This window comes from Rhamphochromis longiceps, linkage group LG1, assembly GCF_057381845.1.
Source record: "Rhamphochromis longiceps isolate RC_006_pf linkage group LG1, R_longiceps_female_GT1.1, whole genome shotgun sequence".
Taxonomy (NCBI): Eukaryota; Metazoa; Chordata; class Actinopteri; order Cichliformes; family Cichlidae; genus Rhamphochromis; species Rhamphochromis longiceps.
Genome location: NC_140557.1, coordinates 37,116,370 through 37,131,166, shown reverse-complemented (window position 1 = coordinate 37,131,166; position 14,797 = coordinate 37,116,370). Strand labels below are relative to the sequence as shown.

The following is a 14,797-nucleotide window of genomic DNA, read 5'->3' as shown; positions in this document are numbered from 1 at the left end:
TCACCAAACAGCTAAAACAGCAAACAGATTCCACACAAAGACGTAAACACAAAGCGTGGACCCCACGAATCAGACACGCCGTCGAGGCTGAAAGCCGAAGGCTCACAGATTCTGAAGCTGCAGGTTTCGTCACTCACCAGCCAATATTGACTGAACCAGCAGCAAAAGATGATCCAAACTAGGTTTCACATTTCACTTCACATAAACATCATCATGAATTCCCTGACTTTTTCGGTTTTGCTTCCACCACGATGAAATCACTTTTCCTGCACAGCTCTCTCTCTCTCTCCCTCAGTGTACTTCAAGAACAGTTTCCCATTTCAAATCTCAGTTTCCTGCATTATTCGCTTGCTTTTTACCACCCTCCAACCTGCCAAACAGACTGTGAGCATAGTATAGTGTACAAGCAGAGAGGGAGTTGCTTGCAAGAGCGTAGAGAATGCAGCAGACACTCGCTCTCACTGGAATCACTAGGATGGCTCATTTTGCATCTTTGAAAAATGTGGATGGTGTTTCTGCCTCTAAATCTGAACAGTTTGACCAAAATCACAGCGAGATATCACCTAATAGGTAAGATCTACCTGTTATTGACTATTTTCAAGCTCAGAGCTAAGCTATAAAATTAACCTCACCTGTTTGTATCATGTTTAAGTCACATGACGGAGTGTTGTTTCCATGACGAGTGATCAGTCTAAAATGGAGCCAATTGAATTCAAGAATGGAGACCAGTCTGATCCGCAAATGTGAGAATTTTGTGACTTTTACAAAGATTGCATATAAGTTTGTTGAATTTAGTAAATCGTAGCCTGTTGTCTGAATGTTGAATGTTTATCATGTGTTGAAGCCAAGTGAACCAGGAGAGACCAGAATCACCAGCCCCCACCTGTGTGACCATAAGGAGGTCTAGAATGGAACCAATAGCATTCCAGGCTGGAGACCAGTCTGATCCACAAATGTGAGAATTAAAACATGCCCTAAACATATTATCATATGATTTTACTGATGAGCACTGAGAGTTGTCAAAACACTTATTTCATGGCCTGAAATGTTGAATGTTTGTAATGTGTTGAAGCTGAGTGACCGTCCTTACCCAGCTGCGTGTCCGTGAAAAGTGACCATACCAGATTACTAAACTGAAAGAAAGCAATGGACAACAACATATAACATAACAAATCTACTTTTTTAATTCTAGGAAGTAATTGTCATTTGAACTGTGTCACTTAAAGGAAACATACTAAACCTGCATGGCAACTGTTTATCGAAGGCAGTCTTCTGCTATTTTTAGAAATGAAAATGTTTGTTACAAAAAGCCACACCACATCAAGAACTCCACCGACTTCACCGACAAGGTCCAGAAACTTACCCTGGATCCAGATGAAACCATGGTGTCCTTTGATGTAGTCTCTCTCTTCACTTGCATACCCACCACGGAGGCCGTGGAGACTGTCAGAAAACGACTACAAGAAGACAGCTCCTTGGAGGACAGGACCAACTTCACACCCGATCAGATTTGCACACTGTTAGACCTCTGCCTCACCACTACATATTTCAAATACAACGAAGGCTTTTACAGACAAAAACATGGCTGTGCCATGGGCTCCCCCGTGTCACCTATTGTAGCCAACCTTTACATGGAGGAAGTGGAAAGGAAGGCTCTTGGCTCCTTCAAAGGAAGAGTACCCAGCCACTGGTACAGATATGTGGACGACACCTGGGTCAAAATCAAGACACAAGAAGTGGAATCCTTCACATTAACGCTGTGGATAAAAACATCAAGTTCACCAGGGAAGACACAAAGGACAACTGTTTGCCTTTCCTGAACTGCGCTGTGCACATTGAAGAGAACAGCAACCTCAACATCGAAGTTTACCGGAAGCCCACAAACACGGACCAGTACCTCCTCTTTGACTCCCATCACCCTCTGGAACACAAACTTGGAGTAATTAGGACCCTACACCACCGGGCAGAACATGTTCCCTCTAAGCCTGAAGGAAAAAAGAAGGAACACACACATGTAAAGGAAGCACTCAAAACGTGCGGCTATCCTAAATGGGCGTTCTTAAAGTCAGCAAAGAGGCACAGAAAAGAAGATCAGACACCAGCGAGGGAGGATAAGAAAGACAGACGCAACAACATTGTCATCCCCTATGTAGCCGGTGTATCAGAGAAACTCAGGAGAGTTTTCTCCAAGCATGACATCCCAGTGTATTTCAGACCCAGCAACACGCTCAGACAGAAACTGGTTCACCCGAAAGACAAAACGCCAAAACACAGACTTAACAATGTGGTGTATGCTGTACAGTGTAGCGAGGAATGCTCAGACCTCTACATTGGAGAAACCAAACAGCCACTTCACAAGCGCATGGCACAACACAGAAGAGCCACCTCCACAGGACAAGACTCAGCAGTTCATCTGCATCTTAAGGATAAAGGACACTCTTTCGAGGATGCCAATGTTCACATTTTGGACAGAGAGGACAGATGGTTTGAAAGAGGAGTGAAAGAAGCCATCTATGTCCACTGTGAGCGACCATCTTTGAACAGAGGCGGGGGTTTACGACACCAACTCTCTGCCATCTATAATCCAGTTTTGAGATCCCTTCCCAGACGCCTTAACGCCCACTCACATCCTGGGCCATCTGACCTCAGGAATTCGCATGATAAGGTGGGGCCAGGTTTCACAATGAACACACCCGAAACTCTGACTGATTGGGACCCACACCCAGTTTCACACCTTGGCTCAGGCGATTAGAGGATCATCAAGGGGTCCTTTTGTCCCTCTGTGGGGGGATTCACCCACTAGGTTTATATCTGGGACTCTCCACCATTTGACCTTAGAACTGAAGAAGCTTCTCGGATGAGAGGTGAAACGTCTTCAAGTAACTTATAGAAGTCCAGATGCTTTTCTTTGCAAGCTCCTTTGTTTGTTACAAAACACTTACAAGGCACAACACTGACTTCACTAACCTAAGACTGAGATATTTTCACATTTTAGATATATGTGTGTGTTTAATGACAATTTAAAGTTTGGTATTTAAAAGTTTTAGTTTTGTAATAATTCTCTAAAAAAATAACGTCATAATGATGTCAGCTTGCTTTTTATCTCAGTAATCAGTTTTCTACATGATATTAAATATGATAACGATAGAATATAAAATATAAAATCACAGAGACATTTTATCCCTCTTGCTTTTCTACTTTAGTTTAAATTACCCAAGTTGAGGTCAGGAGAAGGAAAGTTCAAAGTTGATGAGACTTTGAACTATGTATTTATTCTTAAAAGAAAGAAAATGTGACACTTATAACAGAAGTTTTGCCTTTGTGTTACTTTGAGTGAAACAGTGGATTAAGTGTGATGAATGCCTTTCCAGTCACTGTATCCATTAAGACAAACTGTTAAAGCCAGTCGTTCATAGAAAAAAGTTGTGCAGTAAATAAAAAATAAAAAAAACTTTAAAAAGTCAGAAACAATAAGTTGTAAACTCAGTGTCAGTGTTGGTTGTGTGACACAGTTTGTCTGTGAAGGTTCTTAGTCATCCAGGTCCTTTCATGAACATACATGAACATACTGTTTACTGAGAGTACAGTTCAAACTACGGTTGTGACATGACATGTTGTCCAGAATAAAAATATTTTTTATGTGATATAAAAATGTATTTATGTCATGTCATTGCTATAGCAGTGCCATGCATTCCATAGTGTGCACAACGCTGAGACTTACCGAACCATGTCTGGGTTGCTTGTAGACAGACTTTGGTTTTTCTCAGTGTCTGTCAGCAACAACAAATTAGACCTGAAAAGAGATCCACTTCAACAACCTCCAAAGCGCAACACTTTTCAAAATCTGCAAGAAACCTGCACCTGCTGAATGTGAAAACAATAAACCTGTTTCACTGCTTAAGGCAAAAACACATGATCGAGTACAACAAGGCTATTTAGGAGATAAAAGCAGTTGGTGATGTTAAAAAAAAATATGGTTAAATGGCCTGTATTTGTATAGCGCTTTACTAGTCCCTAAGGACCCCAAAGCACTTTACACATCCAGTCACACATTCACACACTGGTGATGGCAAGCTACATTGTAGCCACAGCCACCCTGGAGCGCACTGAGAGAGGCGAGGCTGCCGGACACTGGCGCCACCGGGCCCTCTGACCACCACCAGTAGGCAAGGGTGAAGCGTCTTGCCCAAGGACACAACGGCCGAGACTGTCGGAGCCAGGGCTTGAACCGGCAACCTTCCCATTACAAGGCGACCTCCCAACTCTGGCCTGCTCCCAACTCGGCTGGCCTGGAAACACCAGACACCGAGACATTTATGCAAATGTACTGTTTATAAGATTGGGGAAACCTGCAATCAGCTGAGACTGAAGAAGTCACTTGGATGAGTGACGAAATGTTTCTCCCACAAAACGCTACATCCAGATGAACAGAATCAACTTTTGGAGATTTACTTTCCTGGATGATTGAGCATGCATCAAGACAACTTTGACTATTGATCTTATGCTCATGGAAGAATTGGGATTTGGTGGGATTATGCAACATTAAGACAGCAGCCAGGTATCCCGAACTAATTTTGTGGTTCATTCACACCTCGCTCGAGTTGACCAGCGTGTCTATTACATGTTTTACCATGATATTGGGTTAACTTGGCATAAAATTAAATAGAAAATGCTCATTGCATGTGTCATGAGTTAGAAAGTATAGAGGAAGTGGGTGTGTATTTTGAGTAGCCTGTAATGGTGTTGGTCACATCATGATCATGAGATGTTCCCAAGAAATACGCTGTATACTGCAACTTTGTGATTGCCTCTAAAAAACACTCTTTAAAATGAAAAATGTTACTCTGCATTTTGTAGATGCTTGAGGAGGAAATTGTTACTTTTATGAAAAATGAGCTACAAAAATTCAAGAAATTTCTGAGTCAAAAATGTCCAGAAGGCACACAAAAAAAGAAGATTATGAGAGAAGATTATGAATCAACGGCTGATAAAAAAGATGAGATCAGCGATGGTGACACATTTCTGAGACTCACACTGAGCTTCCTGAGAAGAAAGAAGCAGGATCAGCTGGCTGATTCTCTGCAGAGGAGTGAGATGCTTTTCTATATTTTCTTCATTTTTTACATCTGTGGAAACTGTCAAACTGCCAAAGAGGTAAAATTGTTATTATAATGTAAAATTATTGTGAAACAATAACTCTGTTAACCTCAGTAATGGATAATGTGAAGATCTCAATAATGGATTAGGTTTCTTAAAGGTTTCTTAAAAACCATATTGCACTTAGCATATTTGATTCACTGTAAATGGACCTATATCACCTGATGTTTCCTCAGAAACTTCTGCTGCCATTTGCCAACATAAATTAAAGTGTAACCTGAGGAAAAAGTTTCAGTGCTTGTTTGAGGGGGGTGCCCAAGCAGAGAACCCCACTCGTCTGAATCAGATCTACACAGAGCTCCACATCTTAGAGGGTGAGAACAGAGATGATGATCATCATGAGGACAGACAGATACAACCTGCCTCCTTGAAACCTGGAGGTTCAGCTGATATCTTTTTTGGGAATATTTTTAAACCTTTATCTGGAAGACATGAACCAGTCAGAACTGTGGTGACAAAGGGAGTGGGTGGAATTGGAAAAACAGTCTTGACACAAAAATACATTTTGGACTGGGCTAAAAACAAAGCCAACAACAATATACAGTTTATCTTCCAATTCACTTTCCGAGAGCTCAATTTGCTGAAAACAAAACAGTGCAGCTTGGTGGAACTTATCCATTATATGTTTACTGACACCAAAGAAGATAAGATAAGATAAGATAGAACTTTATTAATCCCTCGGGTGGGTTCCTCTGGGAAATTCGATTTCCAAAAAAGCACAGCACCGACAGAAGTTACAGAATATTATATATATATATATACACACACACACATACACACACATATATAAATACAGAGACAAATATAAATAAAATATACGAAGGGGATAAATAGAATAAATAGGAATAAAAATAAAAATACAAGTGAATTGCACATTTCAAGTATTGAGGTCTATTGCACTGTTGACTATTTACAAAAAGTATTGCACAAGGTATTGTACAGTGAGGTGAAGAGGCACTACAGCTTAGTTGTTCCCCCCTCCTTTGTCCTCCTGTTTCCTGTTTCCCCTCCCTCTCCCCTCCAGAGAGGAGTTAAACAGTTTGATGGCGTGTGGGACAAAGGAGTTTTTAAGTCTGTTAGTTCTTGTCTTGGGGAGAAGCAACCTGTCACTGAACAGACTCTTCTGGTTGTTAATGGCCGTGTGCAGAGGATGCCCAGCATTGTTCATAATGTCCATCAGTTTCTTTAATGTCCTTTTCTCTGCCACTGTCACCAGAGTGTCCAGCTTCATGCCGACCACAGAGCTAGCCTTCCTGATCAGTTTCTCCAGCCTGGATGAGTCCTTCTTTGCTGTGCTGCTCCCCCAGCACACCACAGCATAGAAAAGTACTCCAGCAACCACTGACTGGTAAAACATCCTCAGGAGCTTCCTGCAGATGTTAAAAGACCTCAGCCTCCTTAGGAAGTACAGTCGGCTTTGGGCTTTTTTATACAGGTGCTCTGTGTTGCATGACCAGTCCAGTTTATTGTCCACCCACAGCCCGAGGTACTTGTACTTGTTGACCACCTCCACCTCCTCACCCTCTATCTGAACCGGCAGTGGACCTTCTCTGGACCTCCCGAAGTCCACAACCAGTTCCTTAGTCTTTGAGGTGTTGAGTTGCAGGTGGTTTGTGTGACTCCATGCGACAAAGTTCCTCACCAGACTTCTGTACTCCTCTTCCTGATCATCCCAGATACACTCCATGATGGCTGTGTCATCTGCAAACTTCTGAATATGGCATAATTCAGAGTTGTAGCAGAAGTCAGAGGTGTACAGGGTGAAGAGAAGAGGGGACAGCACAGTTCCCTGTGGTGCTCCTGTGCTGCTCACCACAGTGTCAGACGTGATGTCCTTCAGCCTGACGTACTGTGGTCTGTCGGTGAGGTAGTCGGAGATCCAAGCCACCAGGCAGGGGTCCACCTCCATCCTGTTCAGTTTTTCCTGAAGCATACAGGGCCGGATGGTATTAAAGGCACTGGAAAAGTCAAGAAACAGGATCCTGACCGTGCCTTTTCCCCCATCCAGGTGTGAGTGGGCTCTGTGTAGGAGGTACAGGATGGCATCCTCCACTCCTTGTATGCAAACTGTAGTGGGTCCTGGGCATGTTGTACCTGTGGTCGGAGGAGGTTGAGGAAGAGCCGCTCTAGAGTCTTCATAAGATGTGACGTCAGTGCCACCGGTCGGAAGTCATTCAGCTCATTGGGCCGGTTCCTTTTGGGGGCCGGGACGATGCAGGATGTCTTCTATAGGGCGGGCACTCTCCCCAGTCGCAGACTGAGATTGAAGACTCGTTGTAGCGGCTCCCCAAGTTCAGCAGCACATGCCTTTAGCATCCTAGGACACACCTTGTCTGGGCCTGCTGCCTTTCTGGGGCAAAGCTTCCTCAGTTGTCTCCTGACCTGATCCACTGTGACACTGGGAGATGTTTGGGAGGAGGGGAGGGGGGGAGATGTCTTGCTGCTGAGAGAGGGAAGAAAAAGCAGGAATCTGCCACTTTGAAGAGTTTCAGGTTGTGTTTCTCCTGGATGGTCTGGATGAGTGTCGACTTCCTCTGGACTTCCACAACAACAGCATTGTGACTGATGTTACAGAGTCCACCTCACTGGATGTACTGCTGACCAACCTTATCAGGGGGAACCTGCTTCCCTCTGCTCGCCTCTGGATAACAACACGACCTGCAGCAGCCACTCTGATCCCTCATGAGTGTGTTGACATGGTGAAAGAGGTCAGAGGCTTCATGGACTCACAGAAGGAGAAGTACTTCAGGAGGAGATTCAGGGATGAAGAGCAGGCAAATGCAATGATCTCACACATTGGGACATCACGACGCCTCCACATCATGTGCCACATTCCGGTCTTCTGTTGGATCACCTCTACAGTTCTCGAGGATGCACTCCAGTTCAAAGAGAAGACAGAACTTCCTGCAACCCTGACTGAGATGTACATCCACTTCCTGTTAACTCGGATAAAGCAAGATAATGCAAAGTATCATAGAAAGGCTGAGACAGATTCAGAAGCCAAGAAGATCTTTCTGGCTTTGGGAAACCTTGCTTTTGAGGAGCTGCAGAAAGAAAACCAGATATTTTCTGAAACAGAACTAAAAGAGTATGGCATTGACATCAAAACTGGATCACTCTGCTCAGGACTGTTCATAGAGGTCTTCAATACGAAGCATGGGTTGAGCCAGGAGAGAGTGTTTTCCTTTGTCCATCTGAGCATTCAAGAGTTTCTGGCTGCACTTCATGTCCTTCTAACATTTGTCAACACTGGTGTCAATCTACTGAGAAGACGTCGATTGTCAGTAAAACATGAGCATGCGTGTAAGAAACTCTACCAGGACGCAGTGGACCAGGCTTTACAGAGTCCAAAGGGGCACCTAGACTTGTTTGTTCGCTTCCTGCTGGGTCTTTCACTGGATACTAATCAGACTTTCCTACAAGGCCTGCTGAAAAAGACAAAAAGTAAACCAAAGGTCAGAGAAAAGCTAGTGCAGTACATCAAGCAGAAGATCAGACACTGTCCTTCTCCAGAGAGAAGCATTAATCTGTTTCACTGCCTAAATGAACTCAATGACAATTCTTTAGTGGAGGGAATCCAACAGCTTCTGAGATCAGGAAGCTTCTTTGAAAACAAACTCACTTTTTCTCAGTGGTCAGCGCATACATTTTACAATAAAACATACATTTGCATGAAACCAAAATACATCATAAATACAACTACAATTAATAGACAATAAATTTAAAAAATAAAAAATCATTAATTAAAATGACTACAGCTCTGATTTCCCTTTAATCACACTTTGACCTTCAATGTAAAGAATCTGATGTCTGTAATCAATTTGATTTCGGTTGGAAGTGTGTTCCACAGATGGCAGGCCTTTATGGAAAATGCTGACGGACCAAATTAAGATCTCGATATGATATCTTGCAGTTGCCGTTCACCATGCTCCTAGTAATACGATTACTATCTTGTCTTTGGATGTATCTATTAAGACACTCTGGGGCCATCCTATTTATACATTTAAAAACTAATTTAAGAAAACACAAATGATTAAAACTCATAAAACTAAGTAGATTATATATTTCTTTAAAATGTGACAATGATGCCACCGAATAGATTTTTTATCCATTATTTTTAAAGATTGGTTATATAAGGATACCACAGGCTGAACTGTAGATGGTGCTGCTTGAGTCCAAACTGTCAGACAATATGAAAAATGAGAGAATATCATGGAATGCATGAATAACTGAGCTGCTGAAGTAGGTATATAATGCCGAATTAACTTAAAACAATTCAGATTAACCTTGACCGTCGTTGAAATCTTCTTTACATGTGTATCAAATTTAAGAGTGAATCTAAAATTATTCCTAAAAACTTAAAATCTTTAACCTCCTTTATTTCTTCGTTGCTTAACTTGATTTTAAAATCATCAGGTGAACTTTGTTTTCTAATAGAAAAACACATAGAAACTGTTTGTTTTTTTTAATTCAATACAAGATGATTATGTTCCAGCCATTGTTGGACATCATTCAGATGTGTCGTTAAAGTATCTGCTGCTTCACCAGGTGACTTAGCTGGTACATATATAACTGCATCATCTGCATAAAGCTGGTAGATAGCTTTTGGACAACTGGCAGGCAAATCATTTATGCTATATCATGCTATATCTAGCAGAGAAAACATTTTGTGTATGTTCACAGGTTATCAGGCTGATCACAGAGACAGGCTGTTGTGTCCTGGCTTCAGCTCTGAACTCCAACCGCTCTAATCTGAGGGAGCTGGATATGAGTTTTAATCATCCAGGAGACTTGGGACTTCAACTACTGTCTGCTTTACAGCAGGAGCCAAAGTGCAAACTGGAAACTCTCAAGTATGATGTTTTTAAAATCAGTACACATACGTCATAGCCTTCGTTTACTGAGCCTGAGTTTGTGTTCACTTGTCTTTCTCTACCACATCAACAGGACTGGTCACTGTGGAAAATGCAGAATGGCCCCATCACCCCTAAGATGTAAGCCAAACCACTATTAAAAGGATCTTGGAAAACAATCAATTCAAATTATCAACATTATAATATGATATAATTAGTGCTGTCAGCGTTAATGTCATTAAAATGACGTTAACACCATAACCGCATTAACGCAGCAAATCTCCGTTAATGAGTTAACGTGGATCGCCCCGTGCGTGGGGTTGCATGGCATCAATACGTTAGCTCATTTAGCTTGTTAATGCATTAGACCTGGATGACTGAGAACCTTCACAGACAATGCATTAGAGCCGTCCAGCCCCACGCACGGGGCGATCCGCGACAACTTGCTAACGGAGATTTGCCGCGTTAATGCGGTTATGGTGTTAACGTCATTTTAACAAGATTAGCGCTGACAGCACTAGATATAAAATATTCTTTGAAATGTGATGAAATAATTAGCTATGCTTAGCATAAAGACTGGAAGAATGGTGAACCCGTAGTTTGGATCCAACTGAGGGTAACATAAACCATAACCTCTCAAAACTCAATCATTAATATGTCATATCTTATTTGTTTAATGTCTACAAAAGCCAAAGTACAGGTTGGGCCAATTTTATGGATACACCGTAATAACATGGGAATGGTTGGTGATATTAAAGTCCTGTTTGTGGCACATTAGTATATGTGAGGGGGCAAACTCCTCAAGATGGGTGGTGACCATGGTGGCCATTTAGAAGTTGGCCATCTTGGATAGAACTTTTGTTTTTTCAATAGGAAGAGGGCCATGTGACACATCAAACTTATTGGTAATGTCACAAGAAAAACAATGGTGTGCTTGGTTTCAGCGTAACTTTATTCTTTCATGAGTTATTTACAACTTTCTGACCACTTATAAAATGTGTTCAATGTGCTGCCCATTGTGTGTTGGATTGTCAATGCAACCCTCCTCTCCCACTCTTCACACACTGATAGCAACACCGCAGGAGAAATGCCAGCACAGGCATCCAGTATCCGTAGTTTCAGGTGCTGCACATCTCGTATCTTCACACTATAGACAATTGCCTTCAGATGACCCCAAAGATAAAAGTCTAAGGGGGTCAGATCGGGAGACCTTGGGAGCCATTCAACTGGCCTACAACGACCAATCCACTTTCCAGGAAACTGTTCATCTACGAATGCTCGGACCTGGCACCCATAATGTGGTGGTGCACCATCTTGCTGGAAAAACTGAGGGAACGTGCCAGCTTCAGTGCAAAAAGAGGGAAACACATCATCATGTAACAATTTCAAATATCCAGTGGCCTTGAGGTTTCCATTGATGAAGAATGGACCCACTATCGTTGTACCCCATATACCACACCAAACCATCACTTTTGTTGTTCCAACGGTCTTGGAGGGATCCATCCAATGTGGGTTAGTGTCAGACCAATAGCGGTGGTTTTGTTGGTTAACTTCACCATTCACATAAAACTTTTCCTCATCACTGAACAAAATCTTCTGTGTGAACTGAGGGTCCTGTTCCAATGCTTTGCTTTGCTTTGCCCATTCTGCAAATTCTGTGCGCTGATCTGGGTCATCCTCATCGAGATCCTGCAGTAGCTGGAGTTTGTAAGGGTGCCATTTGTGAGTAGCTAACATCCGCCGAAGGGATGTTCGACTAATGCCACTCTCCAGTGACATGGCCACGCTGTGGGCTCTTGCTGAATGAAGCTAGGACAGCCACTGATGTTTCTTCATTAGTGAGTTTTCTTGCGTCCACATTTTGGCAAATCCAACACTGAACCAGTTTCACGAAAATTAGCAAGCAGTTTGCTAACTGTAGCATGGGAGATGGGTGGTCTCGTAGGGTGTCTTGCATTGAAATCTGCTGCAATGACCCGGTTACTGCGTTCACCAGATATCAACACAATTTCGATCCGCTCCTCACGTGTTAACCTCTTCAACATGTCAATGACTGTGAACAAAGAGAAACTTGTAAATAACTCATGAAAGAATAAAGTTACGTTGAAACCGAGCACACCATTGTTTTTCTTGTGACATTACCAATAAGTTTGATGTGTCACATGGCCCTCTTCCTATTGAAAAAACAAAAGTTCTATCCTAGATGGCCGACTTCTAAATGCCCACCATGGTCACCACCCATCTTGAGGAGTTTGCCCCCTCACATATACTAATGTGCCACAAACAGGACTTTAATATCACCAACCATTCCCATGTTATTACGGTGTATCCATATAAATGGTCCACCCTGTACTATTAGTACTGGACCCAAACACAGCAGAAGGAAACCTCAAACTGTCTACAGACAACAGAAAAGCCGTGTTGGTGAAAGAGGAGCAGCCTGATCATCCAGAGAGATTGGATAGCTGGAAACAGGTGCTTTGCAGCGATGGTTTGACTGGGCGCTTTTACTGGGAGGTACGGTGGACAGGAACGGTTACAATAGGAGTGACATACAAAGGAATCAGGAGGAAAGCATACATTGATGGCTGCTGTATTGGATGGAACCAATTACAACCAGTCCTGGAGTCTTTTCTGCTCAGCTCAAGGTTTCACTGCCTGGCACAATAGCATACCAACAGACATAAAAACAGCCCCACCTGCTGACTCTAACTGAGTAGCAGTATATCTGGACTGGCCTGCTGGCACTGTGTCCTTCTATTGTCTCCCTTGCATAGTGTCTTCACGAAAACAGATACATCTCCACACGTACCAGACCACATTCACTGAGCCAGTCTATGCTGCATTTGGACTTGGACGTGTACTTGAGTTTGAGCCTGATGGTACATTGTTATCATCCCAGATTGTTCTGTTTAAAAATGAAGAATGAATGTTCCCTAGAAGATTGATTCCCAAAGTGTGTGATGCAGGATCTTTGAGGCTTTAAGACAGGATGAGGGTCCTCTGAGATGTATTTATATTTTTTACTGCTACATTTACTTCTGTACATTTTTGACTACCGTGATTTATTATTAACTCTTTTTTAAGTCTACAACAACATGCTGAACAAGTTTGAGATATCACTGAGAAATTCACAGGTAGCATTTTTGTAGCTGACCAGCAGTTGTATTTAATGTATTTATGAATGAAAGAACGTGTCTAAGAGCGTTTTTAGCTCCTCGTGCAGTTTTACTCCTGTGTCACAATCCTTGCAAGGAATTCCCACAGAAGAAATACCAGCTCCTTTGTATTTGTTTTTTCTGATTCAGTATATTTTATTCTCTGAATATGTATATTGCATGTTATAGTTGACTGTTATACTAATATTAACGACACGTGTGTGTGTGTGTGTGTGTGTGTGTGTGTGTGTGTGTGTGTGTGTGTGTGTGTGTGTGTGTGTGTGTGTGTGTGTGTGTGTGTGTGTGATCAATATGAATGGGTGACATTTATTTATTTTTACTTTTTATTTTATTTTATTTTTTTGCCTGTCCCATTTGGTTATTTAGCCGTCAGAGTTGTTGTCCGAAGGCCAACAAAGATACCCAACGGATTTACTTTGCCAAGTGGATCATCACGGCCTTGCCATTTGATCCATTTGATCTACCTTTGTTGTTATTATTTATTTAATTTTATTTTCAGTTGTTACAGATGGGACAGACACCAGATCACCAGTTGAGAGAAAAAAACAAGAAAAAGAAAAAGAAAAAACAAGCAAAAAATGAGGGCAACATAATAAACACAGCACCATTGCATTAATCTAGCTAACAGTAAATAACAGTAAATACTAAATATTGAATGTTGTTGTGCAGCACACAGCCTCAACAGCGCACAATGTGCTTTGAGGTAGCAGCCAAGAAAGGTGTAGTTTGTGTCTTCACAGGGGACAATTATTTTTAAGGCTATGGATGGACGCTGACTGTTCAAAGACAAACTAGGAAGCATTTTTTAGACATTATTAACAATGCAGCAAAAACTCTGGGCTACATAGAACATGGAAAAACACTGGTGACATTGGAAAGAAAAATGTCTGGACTTCTTTAAGTTGGTTGAAGACGTTTCACCTCTCATCCAAGAAGCTTCTTCAGTTCTTAGGTCAAATGGTGGAGAGTCCCACCCAGATTTAAACCCTGTGGGAGTTTCCCCCCAAAGAGGGACAAAGGACCCCCTGGTGATCCTCTACCTAATAACATGAACCACGGTGTGAAAACGGGTGTGGGTCACAATAAGCCAGGGTTTCGGGTGAGCTCATTGTGAAACCTGGCCCCACCCTATCATGTGATAGGGTGATCCTGAGGTCAGATGGCCCAGGATGTGAGTGGGCGTTAAGGCGTCTGGGAAGGATCTCAAAACTGGATTATAGATGGCAGACAGCTGGTGTCGTAAACCACCACTTCTGTTCAAAGATGGTCGCTCACAGTGGACATAGATGGCTTCTTTCACTCCTCTTTCAAACCATCTGTCCTCTCTGTCCAAAATGTGAACATTGGCATCCTCGAAAGAGTGACCTTTGTCCTTTAGATGCAGATGGACTGCTGAGTCTTGTCCTGTGGAGGTGGCTCTTCTATGTTGTGCCATGCGCTTGTGAAGTGGCTGTTTGGTCTCTCCGATGTAGAGGTCTGGGAATTCCTCGCTACACTGTAGAGCATACACCACATTGTTAAGTTTGTGTTTTGGAGTTTTGTCTTTCGGGTGAACCAGTTTTTGTCTGAGTGTGTTGCTGGGTCTGAAATAATCCAGGATGTCGTGCT

General features: G+C 42.4%; 1 pseudogene; it reads left to right on the top strand.

The window, feature by feature from the left end:
* The first annotated feature begins 475 nt into the window (after nucleotides 1-475).
* LOC146679123 (NLR family CARD domain-containing protein 3-like) lies at nucleotides 476-12,939 on the top strand (annotated as a pseudogene).
* Nucleotides 12,940-14,797: the final 1,858 nt, after the last annotated feature.